This window comes from Carcharodon carcharias, chromosome 19 (genome assembly GCF_017639515.1).
Source record: "Carcharodon carcharias isolate sCarCar2 chromosome 19, sCarCar2.pri, whole genome shotgun sequence".
NCBI lineage: Eukaryota > Metazoa > Chordata > Chondrichthyes > Lamniformes > Lamnidae > Carcharodon > Carcharodon carcharias.
The window spans coordinates 73965734-73982198 of record NC_054485.1 but is presented as its reverse complement, the minus strand read 5'-3'; the positions used below and the strand labels follow the sequence as shown (position 1 = coordinate 73982198).

Sequence of the window (16465 nt, the reverse complement as noted above, 5' to 3'; positions counted from 1 at the left end):
CTTGTCCAGTCCCTTCCCACCTACATCCGTGATTCCTCTGACACCTTACGTCACATCAACAATTTCCAGTTCCCTGGCCCCAACCGCTTCCTCTTCACCATGGACGTCCAATCCCTCTACACCTCCATCCCCCACCAGGATGGTCTGAGGGCCCTTAGCTTCTTCCTCGAACAGAGGCCCGAACAATCCCCATCCACCACTACTTTCCTCCGTCTGGCTGAACTTGTTCTCACACTGAACAATTTCTCCTTTAACTCCTCTCACTTCCTCCAAATAACAGGTGTGGCTATGGGTACCCGCATGGGCCCCAGCTATGCCTGTCTCTTTATGGGGTATGTGGAATATTCCTGTTCCAGTCGTACTCTGGCCCCCTTCCACAATTCTTTCTCCGGTACATCGATGATTACTTCGGTGCTGCTTCGTGCTCTCGTCGGGACTTGGAAAAATTTATTAATTTTGCTTTCAATCTCTGGTGATAGACTGTCCACCAATATCCATTACAAGCCTACCGACTCCCACAGCTACCTCGACTACAGCTCCTCACACCCCGCTTCCTGTAAGGACTCCATCCCATTCTCTCAGTTCCTTCGCCTCCGTCGCATCTGTTCCGATGATGCTTCCTTCAAAAACAGTTCCTCTGAAATGTCCTCCTTCTTCCTTAACCGAGGTTTTCCACCCAAAGTCGTTGACAGGGCCCTCAACCGTGTCCGGCCCATCTCCCGCGCATCCGCCCTCATGCCTTCTCCTCCCTCCCAGAAACATGATAGGGTCCCCCTTGTCCTCACTTATCACCCCACCAGCCTCCGCATTCAAAGGATCATCCTCCGCCATTTCCGCCAACTCCAGCATGATGCCACTACCAAACACATCTTCCCTTCACCCCCACTGTCGGCATTCCGTAGGGATCGTTCCCTCCGGGACACCCTGGTCCACTCCTCCATCACCCCCTACTCCCCAACCCCCACCTATGGCACCACCCCACGCCCACGCAAAAGATGTAACACCTTCCCCTTCACTTCCTCTCTCCTCACCGTCCAAGGGCCCAAACACTCCTTTCAAGTGAAGCAACATTTCACTTGCATTTTCCCCAACTTAGTCTACTGCATTCGTTGCTCCCAATGTGGTCTCCTCTACATTGGAGAGACCAAACGTAAACTGGGCAACCGCTTTGCAGAACACCTGCAGTCTGTCCGCAAGAATGACCCAAACCTCCCTGTCGCTTGCCATTTCAACACTCCACCCTGCTCTCTTGCCCACATGTCTGTCCTTGGCTTGCTGCATTGTTCCAGTGAAGCCCAACGCAAACTGGAGGAACAACACCTCATCTTCCCACTAGGCACTTTACAGCCTTCCGGACTGAATATTGAATTCAACAACTTTAGGTTAAGACCTCCCTCCTCCATCCCCACTCCCCTTCTGTTTCTTCCCCCTTCCTTTTGTTTTTTTCCAATAAATTATAGATTTTTCTTTTTCCCTCCTCCTATTTCCATTATTTTTAAATATTTTTAAATCTTTTCTGCTCCCCCCACCCCCACTAGAGCTGTACCTTGAGTGCCCTACCATCCATTCTTAATTAGCACATTCGTTTAGATAATATCGCCAACTTCGACACCTATGTGTTCTTTTGTTCTGCCGTCTGTGACATCTTTTGATGATCTGCTTCTATCACTGCTTTTGCCTACAACCACAACCCCCCCTCCACTTCTCTCCCTCTCCCCCCACCCAACCCCCCCAACCCCCCACCCCCCCACCACCTTAAACCAGCTTATATTTCAACCCTTCCTGGGATTCACCTAGTTCTGTCGAAGGGTCATGAGGACTCGAAACATCAACTCTTTTCTTCTCCGCCGATGCTGCCAGACCTGCTGAGTTTTTCCAGGTAATTCTGTTTTTGTTTAAGATTATTAATTAACCCCTTCTCATTGCACAATACCAAATCTAGGATAGTCTGTTCCCTAGTCAACATACTGGACTAAAAAAAACCATCTCATACCACACATATGAAGAGGCCAGAAAAAATAGCAAGCCTGAAGATTGACAGCAGTTTAGAATTCAGTGAAGGAGGACAAGGAGATCGATTAAGAGGGGAAAAATAGACTGAGAGTAAACTTACAAGAACCATAAAAGATTGTAAAAGCTTCAGTTAGTATGTGAAAACAAAAAGATTAGTGAAGAGAAATTTAAATCCCTTACAGTCCAAAACAGAAGAATTTATGATAGAGAATAAGGAAATGGCAGAGCAATTGAACAACAGCTTTAGTTCTATCTTCATGGAGGAAGACACAAATAACTTCCCAGAAATACTAGGGAACAAAGGGTTCAGTGAGAAGGAGGAATTAAAGGAAATTATTATTACTAAAACAATAGTGCTAAAGAGATTAATGGGACTGAAAGCCAATAAATCTCCAGGGCCTAATAATCTACATCCCAGGGCACTAAAGGAGGTGGCCATGGAAATAGTGGATGCATAGGTTGTCATCTTCCAAAATTCTGTAGATTCTGGGACAGTCCTGGCAGATTGGAGGGTGGCAAATGTAACCCCACTAGTTAAAATAGAGGGAGGGAGAAAACAGCGAATTACAGACTCGTTAGCCTAACATCAGTAGTAGGGAAAATACTAGAGTCTATTATAAAGGATGTGATAACAAGAAACTTAAAAAATATTAACAGAATTAGACAAAGTGAACATGGATTTATGAAAGGGAAATCAAGTTTGACAAACCTACTGGATTTTTTGAGGACGTAACTAGCAGAATAGATAAGGGAGAACCAGTGGATATGGCTTATTTGAATTTTCAGAAAGCTTTCAATAAAGTCCCACATATGAGGTTAGTATGTAAAATTAAAGCAGATGTGATTGGGGGTAATATATTGGCATGGATTGAGAATTGCTTAGCAGACAGGAAACATGGAGTAGGAATAAACGGGTCTTTTTCAGAGTGGCAGGCAGTAACTCGTGGGTACCGCAGGGATCAGTGCTTGGGCCCCAGCAATTCACAATGTATATCAATGCTTTGGATGAGGGAAGCAAATGTAATATTTCCAAGTTTGCTGATGGCAGTAAACTTGGTGGGAATATGAGTGGTGAGGAATGTTTTAAAAGACTTCAAGGTGATTTAGACAAAGTTGGGTGAGTGGGAAAATACATGGCAGATGCAGTATAATGTGGATAAGTGTGAAGTTATCCACTCAGGGAAAAAAACACAGAACGGCAGTGTATTTAAATGGTGATAGATTGGCAAATGTTGATGTACAAAGGGACCTGGGTAGCCTTGTACACCAATCACTGAAAGCAAGCATGCAGTTGCAGCAAGCAGTTAGGAAGGTAAATGGTATGTTGGCCTTCATTGCAAGAGGACTTGAGTATAGGAGCAAGGATGTCTTGCTGCAGCTGTACAGGGCCTTGGTGAGACCACACCTGGAGTATTATGTGCAGTTTTGGTCTCCTTATCTAAGGAAGGATATACTTGCCATTGAGGGATTGCAATGAAGGTTCACCAGACTGATTGCTGGGATTGCAGGATTGCCATATGAGGAGAGATTGGGCCAACTAAGCTCGTATTCACTGGAGTTTAGAAGAATGAAAGGGAATCTCATTGAAACATATAGAATTCTGGCAGGAATGGACAGACTGGATGCAAGGATGATGATTCCTCTGGCTGGGGGAGTCTAGAACAGGGGTGGGATGGGAAGGGGAAGCAGGAGTTGGGGGACAAGGGGGTGAAGGAGTTGGGATGGAGTGAAGGAGGACAGATGGGGTAGAGGGGGTTAAACAGCTGAGATCCTAGTTCCCACTGCCCGGGGCTGGGACTTACAGGTGCGCACCTCCAATTCCAGCCCCGCCCACATGACAGCTGCTCAGGTTCGCGCTTTCTCAGGTTCGGACTCCCAAATGCTGGACACCAACCGCCGCTGCACACATCAGAACAACAATTCCCATCAGGCACTGCGGGCTGGGTATCCCCCCCAATCCCCAACCCTTAACCCCAACCCCTTTATTCAACGGTGCCGCTGATTTCTGAGCAGCTGCCAGTACAATTGCTTGGTAATGTAAAAGCAAAACACTGCAGATGCTGGAAATCTGAAATAAAAGCAGAAAATGCTGGAAACACTCAGCAGCTCTGACAGCATCTGTGGAGAGAGAAACAGAGTTGACGTTTCGAGTCCATGTGACCCCTCTTCAGAGCTAAAGAATAGAAATGTAATGGAATTTATACTGTTTAAGGGATGTGGAGCAGGTGAAGCTGGATAGGAGGCCAGCGATAAGTGGGGGCTAAGGAGAGGTTGACAAAAATGTCATGGACACAAGACAAAGGGAGTGTTAATGATAGTGGTGAAGACTAAAGAAGGTGCTGATGATGGCATGAAGGTAAGAAAGCAGAATATGTTAATAGCTGAACAAAGGTCAGCACTGTGTGAAAGAACAACATGGAACAAGCAACAGGTGGCCCTCTTGGGGGTTGGGTGAGGGAGGGATCAGTGGTTGGGGAACAAAGATAGAAAAAGGGATTAAAAAGGCAATAACAATGAATAAAAATAAGTAGATTAAAGAATAAAAATGGGTAAGGTAGTTCTGACTGGGTGAGAGTCTGTCTCTCCCTGTTGGTCGGAGTGCACGTCACCTCACTGGCCCCGCTCCGCCCCTCCCCATGGGGGTCACATGCTTTGTACTTCCTCGCTCAGCTGCATCTGCTCCACTCAGAATCCCCGTTATCCGCTGTTAGACTCTGAGGGTTTGTGTTTTATTTGATTCCCTTTCTTTGTCTCTTAGCCCGCTTCTTCATCTCCTACCCTGTCAACGAAGCTCACTCACTTGGGTTTATGGGGAAAACTCAGTTTCTGGCGGCTATTCCGTCCCTCAGTGCCTGCCTTTCCCCAGGAGTACAGTGCGCAGGCGCAGTGCCGACCCATTTGTTTTGAGCCAAGTGAGCATGCATGCGTCGCCGGGCTGGTGATCTGCATATTTAAAAGGATACTGTCCTTGTACTTTAAAGGAACAGTGACACTGAGAGAGATTGATTTCAACACAGAGGAGGGAGAGCAGGTTTTGGAGGTACAAAAAATTACATAAAGCTGGAAAACTATCAATCTTGAATTTCTCCTTTTTTTTCTGGTAATTGTAAATTTGTTTTACAGGGAGAGGGTTTGCAAACTGGAAGCTCCGACCTGATATTGTGTCAGTCTGACCGAGCCACTTGATTCCTCAGCACCTGAAGATCATCGACAATTTGTAAGGGGAAAGCAGCATTTACAGCTAGGAAAGACTGTACATGTGTTCTATGTTGTGTGTGGACACAGATTCGACTGACTGACCGATCTGGGGAGGTTCAACTCAAACAAAACTGGGAGAGTCTGTGTGGACAATGTGGGGACAGCAGGAAGGGATTCAGTTATCGTTCTAATCTGGAAACTTATTGATACGGTCACATCCGGGGAAAGGCTGTTCACCTGTCCCGTTGTGAAAAGGGATTCTGTCAATTTTCAAACATGTTGAGGCATGAGCGAGTTCACACCGGGAATGGATTTAATCAGTCATCCCACCTGCTGAGACATCAGGGGGTTCACAGCGGGGAGAGGCCCTTCACCTGCTCTATGTGTGGAAAAGAATTCACTGAATCATTGATCCTGCTGAGACACCAGTGAGTTCACACAAGGAAGAGACCGTTCATCTGCTCCGTGTGGGGGAAGGGATTCACAGAATTATCCAACTTGGTGAGACACCAGCGAGTTCACACATGACTGCACTGCTTCAATTCTGCAGTTATTGCTGATATTAATCCGATTCAGGACTGAAACTTGTTAATTATGACAATGGGGAGTCTTGATGCTGTTGATGTTAACCACAGTAACTGGGTTGCAGTTGACAGAAATGGCGTCTTTCCCGGCCTCAGGATGTCTCTGTGCACAGTCAGCCTCCACAACCAGCAATGTGAAAATGACCAGAGATGATCTGTTTTCAGTGAGATTGTTGAGAGTGAAATATTGGCCAGGACAATGGGGAGAGTTCCTCTGCTCTCCTTCAAAATAGAGTCCGTGGGATCTTTTACATCCTCCTGAGAGGGCAGACAGGACCCTCAGTTTAACATCTTCATATCTCCTTATGTGGCTCAGGGTCATCACTCCTGTGCAGCACTTTGGGATGTTTTACATTGTGTGAAAGGAACGTTACAAATGTGGATGAATGTGACATCGCAGATGTAGATGTGCCGGGTGAATCTGAACCGGGTGTCGACTCACTGGGTGAAGCCAACCTGCCCATGAGCTCCTTGGTCCCATAGCCCCAGCTAACCTACCCACAAGCCTCTTGGCCCCATAACACCAGCTAACCTACCCACGAGCTCCTTGGTCCCATAACACCAGCTAACCTATCCATGAGCTCCTTGGTCCCATAACACCAGCTAACCTACCCACGAGCTCCTTGGTCCCATAACACCAGCTAACCTACCCGCAAGCTCCTTGGCCCCATAGCCCCAGCTATCTACCCACAAGCTCGTTGGCCCCATAGAGTCCCTCCTGATCCAGGAACCTGAAGCCCTCCTTCCTGCAACAATTCTTCAGCCGCACGTGAACCAGCCATGTTCTTATATTCCTCTCCTCAGTATCACCCAGCATTGGGAGTAATCCCAAGATTATTCCCTCATCTTTCATATCCTCCCAAGATCCTGAAATTTTTGACCACAAGATCTCAACCCTTTTCCTTCCCTTGTAGCTGGGATTGACTGGATTTGGGAGAATTGACCTTCTATTTGGGTCAATTGACTCTAGATTTGTAGGGGATCAACTCTGAATTTGGGTGGATTGGCTTTGGTTTTAGGGGATTGTTTCTGGATTTAGGACATTATACTGTAGGTTGTTACTTTCTTAGCCAAATAAAAGTTCAATGCTGAAAGATAAAAAATTGATTGTTTACGAGTCCTTGTTTGAAGCAGAAGTTATTCTAGGCTCTTTTAGATTCTAGGAGTTGAGTTGAAGCCCATGTAACTGCAATTGGTGGATACAATTTCTTTTTAAAACGTAATCTGTCTTTTCCAAAAAAGTTGATGATCCTTGCACATGAGGTTCCTTTCAATGGAAACTCACTATCTCCATGCTGGATATTTAACTAGCAGAGCTAGGGCCTTAACTTGGAAGAGGAGAGTAGAGAGAGAGTATTACTGCCCCTTTGGCATGTTCTTCAGTCTATTCACCAATTTCTTCTTTTGCAGCTTGAGTGCTGTGTTAAAGATTTCAAAATGGTTACTTCAGTTGCATGACCTCTCTCTGCCCACAAGGATTTCAGAAGGGATTTGTTTATCTGATGTCTGAACCAACGGTTGCTTTTGTTTCATGACTGGGGATGATTAGATTCTGTAATATCCCAGCCATTAACCCCCTGAATGAGTCATTCTCCATATCGATGAGATAGAAATGAAACTATTATGTCTATACATTTCAGTAAATCCTTTTGAAGTGGTTCTTGACATCTTCAGGTGTGAAATTCCAGGGAAGGACATGTTGTGGCATGTCTGAATTGTAATCTGCAGTGAAATTTTCCACAAACTGATCACTGGCAATAACAGACATCAGGTGATTTGTGGCAGCCATCTTCAGTCAATGTTATTTCTTGCTTTTGAAAAAAGTCCTTTTTAAACAGTTTGGTCAGCTGATGAAATTACTGATTGATATCACTCATGCACAAGTCACATCATTGTGACACCTCTATCTCAAGAGGAATGAAACGCAAATTTCAATGAGCTTTCAGATATTAAGAGAATTAAAACAACACATGCACAACTATCCACACTCTTCATCTAATTGCATCCGTTCTGCTCTACTGTGGTCTTGATACCTAGATGAGTTAGATCTGGATAGCACGCTCTTACAATGCTTTTCCTTTTCAGTTGGTTGGTTACAAACAAAACCTGTTTTCATTTGAAAAGATTAGGCTTGCATTAGGGCTCTGAAATTATTTTATTCTTTTGGCATAACAGATAATTTTGTCAGAAACCCTTTGCCTGTTCCCTGCTGTAACCTCAGATTAAGTATTGTCTAAGGGGTTTGTTTATTTTACATGACTATTAGTTTCCAGGTTGCTGCCAAGCTGCTCTGGATAACTGCAAGGGTAAGGATATTCTGGCCTCCCACTGGCCCTATCTTCATGTTGCTTAGCACAGAGGCTTTTAAAAAGCAAATTTTTCAGATTGCTAACCTGGTCTGCTCTGATCAGCTTTCACCCCCTCGCTGTTCACCTCCATAACCTGTGAATTTATTAGCTTAAGCCTTTTACAAATCTGATTGCTCTAAGATTAGTGGGCTGTAATTGGAATTTTGCCTCCTGTAAAGATTCTGGATTAGCATCTGGCACTTCACTTTTAGTGGATTTTCCATGAAGCTGTCCTGGCTGAGATTTAAAACTTGGCCTGTTTCATTTTGCTTAGCAGTGGTTAACCCTGCATGGGTTTCACTACTATTCCCCTTGTGATCTCCACAAATGTTGTCTGCTTTGGGGTAGGTTCTCCTCTCTTCCATTTTTGTTTTGGGAATGGGCATTCCCCTAACCTGTTCCTTGTACCCTGGAACACTACTGTCCCTAAGTGGATGTGCAGCTCCTGCTGTACTTCCGTGTGGCTCTTTGACTGAGTAGGGCATCACCCTCACTCTTTCCTGGTCTGTTTGGGAACTTCCCTGGTCCCCATTTAGGTGCCATGAAGGTGTCTGCTAAACAGATCATTTGCTCTCTTCCTTCATCCTGTTTTTAACCATTACAGACCCTTCATGGACATCTTTTACTTCTGCTGGCCTGGCTTCTGCCCTTTTAACTTTCTCGGATTCTATTTTGACTCTTTTTACTCCTGCTGGCCTAAGGAACGTGGCTGTTCCTTAGCTACTCCAACTCTCATGGATTCGATCCTGACCTGTTTTACTTCTGCTGGCCTAGCTTCATCCTTTTTAATCCAGGGGGCTCTTCTCTGGCTCTCCAGCCCTCATTGCTTCTATTGCTCCCTGTAGGACCAAACCTCTATCGGTTTCATGCACTTCGGCAGCTTCCTGCTCTTTTGCCCCCTGTTGGGCTTCTGAACTTTTCATGGTTCCCTCCATTTCAGCAGATTGCTGCTGGCTTTCTCCAGCTTTTTCAGACTCTCTAGGCTTTTCAGGAGTATTATTCTTCAGCTTGCCTCGGCTGCCTCTCCCTCCCTACGTCATTCATGTAATCTTATCTCCCTTTCTCGCTGTCTTCTTTGGAAAGCGTCCTCTCACTTCCTTTCTTTTTCTTCTCTCTCCCTTTCCAATGCTTGGAATTCTAGCTCTATTCATCTTTGTTCTGGCTGTATTTTTGTCTGTTTTATTTTTTCTTTTTCACTTGTCTCAGGTTTGTATTCCAATTCTCCAGCCACTAGTTTTAACATTTCAAATTTCCTGGCTTTTGAGTGAAGCTCTAATTCCAACTCCTCAGCTATACTTTTCAACCCCTCAATGGACAGAATCTTTAAATTCTCAAAAGTAATTTCCATCTGTTCTAGAAAGACACTGGTGTCAAATGTGGACATTTTGATCGTATTATAGCACTGTACACAAGAAAGCCTGGACAAAACTTTTTAAACTTATGTCTAGGGGTTAATTTAGTTCCTTCTTCCAATTATCATTGTTTGTGGATTCAAATCACTCTTGTCATCTGTGCCTTCAAATAGCTCTGGTTGTCTGTGGATTCAAATTCCGGATATTAGCACAAAAATTTCTGTTACGGCCACATGAGAGGTAAAATTGCCTTCCCTATCATACCACTCCAAGTCTCAGCATAACAGGGTTTTTTCTTAATTTAGAAGGATGAAGGTACTTAATTATAGCGTGCGCTTAACCATTTATGTGCTGATTACAAAAAAACTAGTCTGGGCGGCTTTCTTGAGTCTAACACAAAACGGGGTTCTTTTTTTATTGGGTTAAAAATCCACCTGGGTAAAGATATAAAAATATTTAAAAAGGTAAATCCACATCTTGACCTTTGCAACCCACTTTCACACACACACAACCGTGCAAACTTTGCAAGTTATACTGTAGGTAGTTACTTTCTTAGCCAAATAAAAGTTCAATGCTGAAAAGTTTTTAAAAAGTGAGATTTCACTGTTTATGAGTCCTTTGCTGGCACCTGTGGCTGTGGCACAAATATTTCATTGTGATCTTGAAGTTTCAGTTGTGGAAGACCATGTATAACTGCAATTGCTAAAGACAATTTCTCTTTTTAAAACATAATCACCTTTTCCAGAAGCCAAGGATTTTTGCACCTGAGGTTCTTTTTGATGGAAATTCACTATCCTTCAGCTGGATTTTTTCAATTGTATATCTCTTAGCTTAGGACAGAAGAGGAGAGCTAGTTGCTGCTTTGTTGGCAGCTTTTCCAGACTACTCCTGTTTTAGCAGCTTGTGTGCTATATTAAAGAGATTTTTTTTAAAGTTACTTCAGTCACATGACCCCCCTCACTGTCCCCATAACGATTTCAGAGGTTGCTTATCTGATATCTGACCAGACTGTGGCTTTTGTTTCATGGCTGAAGTTATTAGATTTTGCAATGTCCCAGCCTGAATAGCTATTATCCATCTTGATAAGATAGGATAACACCTTTCCTTGCAGCTATTGTCCCAGTAGATATTCTGTCTCTGCTTGAGATGTAGCCTTATAGAAATGCAAATGTAAGGTCCAGTACTCTTTTCAGTAACTCCTTTTGAAGTAGTTCTTGACGTGTGAAATTCCATGAGGATGTTTGGGCAGCCATCTTAAGTCAGTGTCTTTTGCTCTTAAAAATGTCCTTTTTAAACATTTCAATATATGTTTGATCAGCTGGTGTAATTATTGATTGATATCATTCACGCACAAGTCACATCATCATGACATTGTGTATATGTGTTCTTGGTTAGGAATGAGAATGAATCTTGGCATTTTCTTGTATGTTTCTCTGTGTTACTGGGAAAATGTTACATGAAGGAGGCGAGACATAGTGGTATTGTCGCTGGACTAGTAATCCAGAGACCGAGGGTAATGTTCTGGGTTTGAATCCCGCCACAGCAGATGGAATTAGAAGTCTAAAGATGACCTTGAAACCATTGTCAATTATTGTAAAAACCCATCTGGTTCACAATGTCCTTACCTGGACTGTCCTACATGTGACTCCAGACCCGCAGCAATGTGGTTGGCTCTTAAACGTCATCTGAAATGGCCTAGCAAGCCACACAGTTGTATCAAACTGCTACAAAGACTCAAAAAAGGAATGAAACCGGACTCACGGAATCATACCTTACAGATAATGTCCCAGATTCCACCATCACCATCCCTGGGTATGTCCTGTCCCACCGGCAGGACAGGCCCAGCAGAGGTGATGGCACAGTGGTATACAGGCGGGAGGGAGTTGTCCTGGGAGTCCTCAACATCCTCAACCCCATGAAGTCTCATAGCATCAAGTCAAACATGGGCAAGCAAACCTCCTGCTGATTACCATGTACCGCCCACCCTCAGCTGTTGAACACCAATTGGAGGAAGCACTGAGGGTGGCAGGGGCACAGAATGCACTCTGGCTGGGAGACTTCAATGTCCAACACCGAGCTGGCTAAGTCCTCAATGACATAGCTGCCAGACTGGGTCTGTGGCAGGTGGTGAGGAAGAAACATACTTGAGCTCATTCTCACCAACCTGCCTGCTGCAGATGCATCTGTCCATGACAGTATCAGTAGAAGTGACCACCGCACAGTCATTGTGGAGACAGTCCTGCCTTCACATTGAGGATACCCTCTATTGTGTTGTGTGGCACTACTACCGTGCTAAATGGGATAGATTTCGAACAGATCTAGCAACTCAAGACTGGGCATCCATGAGGCACTGTGGGCAATCAGCAGAAGCAGAATTGTACTCGAACACACAATCTGTAACCTCATGGTCTGGCATATCGCCCAATATAACATTAGCATCAAGTCAGGGGATCAACACTGGTTCAATGAAGAGTGCAGGAGGGCATGCTAGGAGCAGCACCAGGCATACCTAAAAATAAGGTGTCAACCTGGTGAAGCTATATCACAGGACTACTTGCGAGCCAAACAGCATAAGCAGCAAGTGATAGACAGAACTAATTGATCCTACAACCAATAAATCAGAACTAAGCTCTGCAGTCCTGCCACATCCAGTCGTGAATGGTGGTGGACAATTAAAAAACTCACTGGAGGAGGAGGCTCTACAAATATCCCCATCCTCAGTGATGGAGGAGCCCAGCACAGCAGTGCAAAAGATAAGGCTGAAGCATTCGCAACAATCTTCAGCCAGAAATGGCAAGTGGATGATCCATCTCGGCCTCCTCTGGAAGTCCCAAGGATCACAGATGCCAGTCTTCAGCCAATTCGATGCACTCTACATGATATCAAGAAACGCCCGAAGGCATTGGATACTGCAAAGGCTATGGGCCCTGATAATATTCTGGCAATAGTACTGAAGACTTGTGCTCCAGAACTTGCCATGCCCCTAGCCAAGCTGTTCCAGTACAGCTACAACACTGGCATCTACCTGACTATGTGGAAAATTGCCCAGGTATGTCCTGTACACAAAAAGCAGGACAAATCCAACCCGGCCAATTACCGCCCCATCAGTTTACTCTCGATCATCAGTAAAGTAATGGAAGGGGTCATCAACAGTGCTATCATGCGGCAGTTGCTTAGCAATATCCTGCTCACCAATGCCCAGTTTGGGTTCCATCAGGGCCACTTAGCTCCTGACCTTATTACAGCCTTGGTTCAAACATGGACAAAAGAGCTGAACTTCCGAGGTGAGGTGAGAGTGACTGCCTTTGTCATCAAGGCAGCATTTGACTGAGTGTGGCATCAAGGAGTCCTAGCTAAACTGAAGTCAATGGGAATCAGGGGGAAAACTCTCTACTGGCTGGATTCATACCTAGCACAAAGGAAGGTGGTTGTGATTGTTACAGGTCTGTCATCTCAGCTCCAGGATAAAATTGCAGGAGTTCCTCAGGGTAGTGTCCTAGACCCAACCATCTTCAGCTGTTTCATCAATGACCTTCCATCATAAGGTCAGAAGTAGGGATGATTGCACAATGTTCAGCACCATTCGTGACTCCTCAGATACTGAAGCAGTCCATGTCCAAATGCAGCAAGACCTGGACAATATCCAGGTTTGGGCTGATAAGTGGCAAGTAACATTCACGCCACACAAATATCAGGCAATGACTATCTCCAGCAAGACAGAATCTAACTATCATCTCTTGATGTTCAATGACATTACCATCATTGAATCCCCCAATATCAACATCCTGGGGGTTATCATTGACCAGAAACTGAACTGGACTAGCCATATAAATACAATGGCTACAAGAGCAGGTCAGAGGCTAGGAATCGTGCGACGAGTAACTCACCTCCTGACTCCCCAAAGCCTGTCCACCATCTACAAGGCACAAGTCAGGAGTGTGATGGAATACTCCCCACTTGCCTGGATGAGTGCAGCTCCCACAACACTGAAGAAGCTGGATACTGTCCAGGACAAAGCAGCCTGCTTGATTGGCACCACATCCACAAACATTCATTCCCTCTACCACCGATGCACAATAGCAGCAGTGTGTACCATCACAAGATGCACTGCAGGAATTCACCAAGACAGCACTTTCCAAATCCACAACTACTACCACCTAGAAAGACAAGGGCACATGGGAACACTACCACTTGGAGGTTCCCCTCCAAGTCACTCACCATCCTGACTTGGAAATATATCGTTGTTCCTTCACTGTTGCTGGGTCAAATTCCTGGAACTCCCTTCCTAACAGTGCCATGGGTGTACCTACACCACATGGACTGCAGCGGTTCAAGAAGGCAGCTCACCACCTCCTTCTCAAGGGCAATTAGGGATGGGCAATAAATGCTGGTGCAGCCACCGAAGCCCACATCCTGTGAATGAATAAAAAGAAAATGAGAGCTAAGTTTAGTTGGGTGGAAGTTGGAATCTTGTTATGTGTATGTGTGAAATTTCAAATGGAGGTTGGGAACTACAATTACATAATTATAATTTGAAGTAAGTTTTAGAAAGACTTATCTTGTCTATTTTAGGATGTAGATTAGCTTCTTGTTTCTCATTCATTAGTTAACAGATATTTATTACAATAGATTCATTTTTCTATGTCTTCATATTGTTGTTGTTCAATATTTTTAATTTAAGCCATTTGGTGGCATTGTAACTAAATTCGAAATCCACTGATGTTCTTTCTTCATCCTTTGCAATGTTGACCAATTTTTATTTGTTTCTAAACCTATAATTTTCAGAGTCCAGTCCATGTTCCATAAAATGTTTGTTGATCATTTTATGTTTTTTCCTGGTTCTCATTTCACTAAGATGATCTGTGAGTCTAGTTCTTAAAAGTGTTTCCTGTTTCACCAATGTATAGAATTTTGCATCGTTTTGCGTAGACTACAATTTGTTGCTGACACGTTACTCTGTGATTTATAAGGGTAGCCCTTCCTGTGTTGGAATTTTGTCTTGTTTTAGGGACTTTTAAGTGCTTGCATGTTACACACCCTTTACTCCCACAATTTGGGGCGGCCTCTGGATTCACCTTCTAACTAAAACATCTTTTTAATTCTTGTTTCTTTTAAAGGCTGTTATTATGTTATGTTGGCTTAATGAGGCTATTCCTTCCTTTAATCTTTCAGCACTATTTTTAATTATTCTATTTATGTGTTGGGTCTTCTTGCAATATCTTGCGAGAAGTGGTATTTTGGTGAATAATTTATTTAATCTTGGACAGTTGTCTAATCCGATTGGATTTAATGTAGCTGAGGAACCTTTTTGTGTCTCCTTCGTCGAATAAGGTATTAACTACAAGGTCACAATGTCTTTTTTGTGCAAATGTGGTGAAATTGCATCAGTCGTGATTTAATTAATCCATGGAAAGTATGTTTAGAATGGTGGCTTTGGAAATGTCAAGGTCTATGTGTGTCTGTTGTTTTAAAGATAACTTTTGTTGCTAATTTGTGTTTGTTACCTTCTTGTTCCAGTTTCAACACATGGTGCCTGGGAAACCAACTTTTTCTTTATTGGTTGTGACTTTGATCTTTATAGAGGGACAATGATTATTTAGAATTTGTACAAAACCCTCAAATTCTGACTCGGTATGGGATCAAACTCATCCAGAAATCCATAATAACGTCATGGTTTCTTGGAACATTTTTAAAAATACTTTCTTCCCATTTCACCATACTGATGTAGGACAGTGCAATATTTTTTACCCATCACCCTACCCTTGATTTGAAGATAATATTCCTTATTGAATTATCACTATTAGTTAATCCCAGATGTAATCATTGGATTATTGCTTCATCCAGTCTATCCAGTTGTGAGAATTTCTTGAAGATATTTCAGACAGACAGAATACCTCTATCCATCTCTACATTAGTGTACAAACTCTCCATATCCATTGTAAAGAGTATGTTATCGGGGGTTATGTTCAGTGAATTAACTATTTCTATTTTATTACATGTATCTTTAATATAACTAGGGTGTTTTTCAGCTAAGGGGTTCAAAAATGAATCAATGAATTCCACTATCTTGTATGATTTCGCTGCCACAATCTGAAACAATAGGTTTACCTGGAGGTATTCCTCCTGATATTGTCTATATGTTTGGGTGCTTACGTATTTTGGGAAGTAAGTAAAATTTTCCTCATTGTGGCTGCTGTCCCCTTAGGTATCCCATCAGTTTCTGATTGATGGATTTGGAATCGTTACATTGTGACAGTAAGTCCGTAACTTCTTTTTGTACCTCTTGATATATTGATTTATTTAACTTGGTACATTAATCTGCGTTGTTCAGTTATCTATCAGCTTCAAAAACTTGTAGTTGCTGATCCCTGATAACAATGTTACTACCTTTGTGCAGTGTTCCTGTTGTCTTTTGGCTCCCAGGTGATGGTAATAACCACACTTTAAGCTTGGAAAGAGCAGAACTCTTTATCTTTAACTTGCCGTGCTGCCTTGTACAAAAGAAGGACCGGTTTGAACTGGTTCTGTTACACATTACATCAGTCTCTAGTGCAGCTGTGAAATGTGACACCCTGGAACACTTACACATAACAATTAGTTCCTTGCTAATTCATTCCTAGCTCTTTTACAAACAATACAACAATATATAACTTTTGTCAGCTGGTTTTATAATAATATCTGTATTGGCCTATTGACCTTTAGTTCCCTAATTCCTTGTTTTTCTCTTTTCCTGAGGTTTTGTTTATTCTTTCTCTGGGGGTTCCTCCTTCTTTCTGACTGAGTTGCTTTGATGAAAGCAAATATTTTTGGGTTTAGGTTTGGGTTTGGGTTTTTATTTTTTGGTGGAATCCAATCTGATTTGGGTGTGAAGGGTAGCCTATCGGAAACTGAGTCACCAAAAAAGGTGTAGAAGTTTAATTTTTCTATAGAATTTGTCTAAGTCTGTTTGAATTTGTATATTATGCTCTTT

At 43.3% G+C, this 16465-nt stretch overlaps 1 long non-coding RNA gene across 1 annotated transcript in view; it reads left to right on the top strand.

Annotated features, from left to right (window-relative positions):
• The window catches only part of LOC121291531, a 42438-nt gene extending 35550 nt beyond the window's left edge, over positions 1-6888 (top strand). The window contains exon 3 of the long non-coding RNA XR_005946021.1: positions 5137-6888. This is a non-coding gene — a long non-coding RNA (uncharacterized LOC121291531). The remainder of the gene's footprint in view (positions 1-5136) is intronic.
• Positions 6889-16465: the final 9577 nt, after the last annotated feature.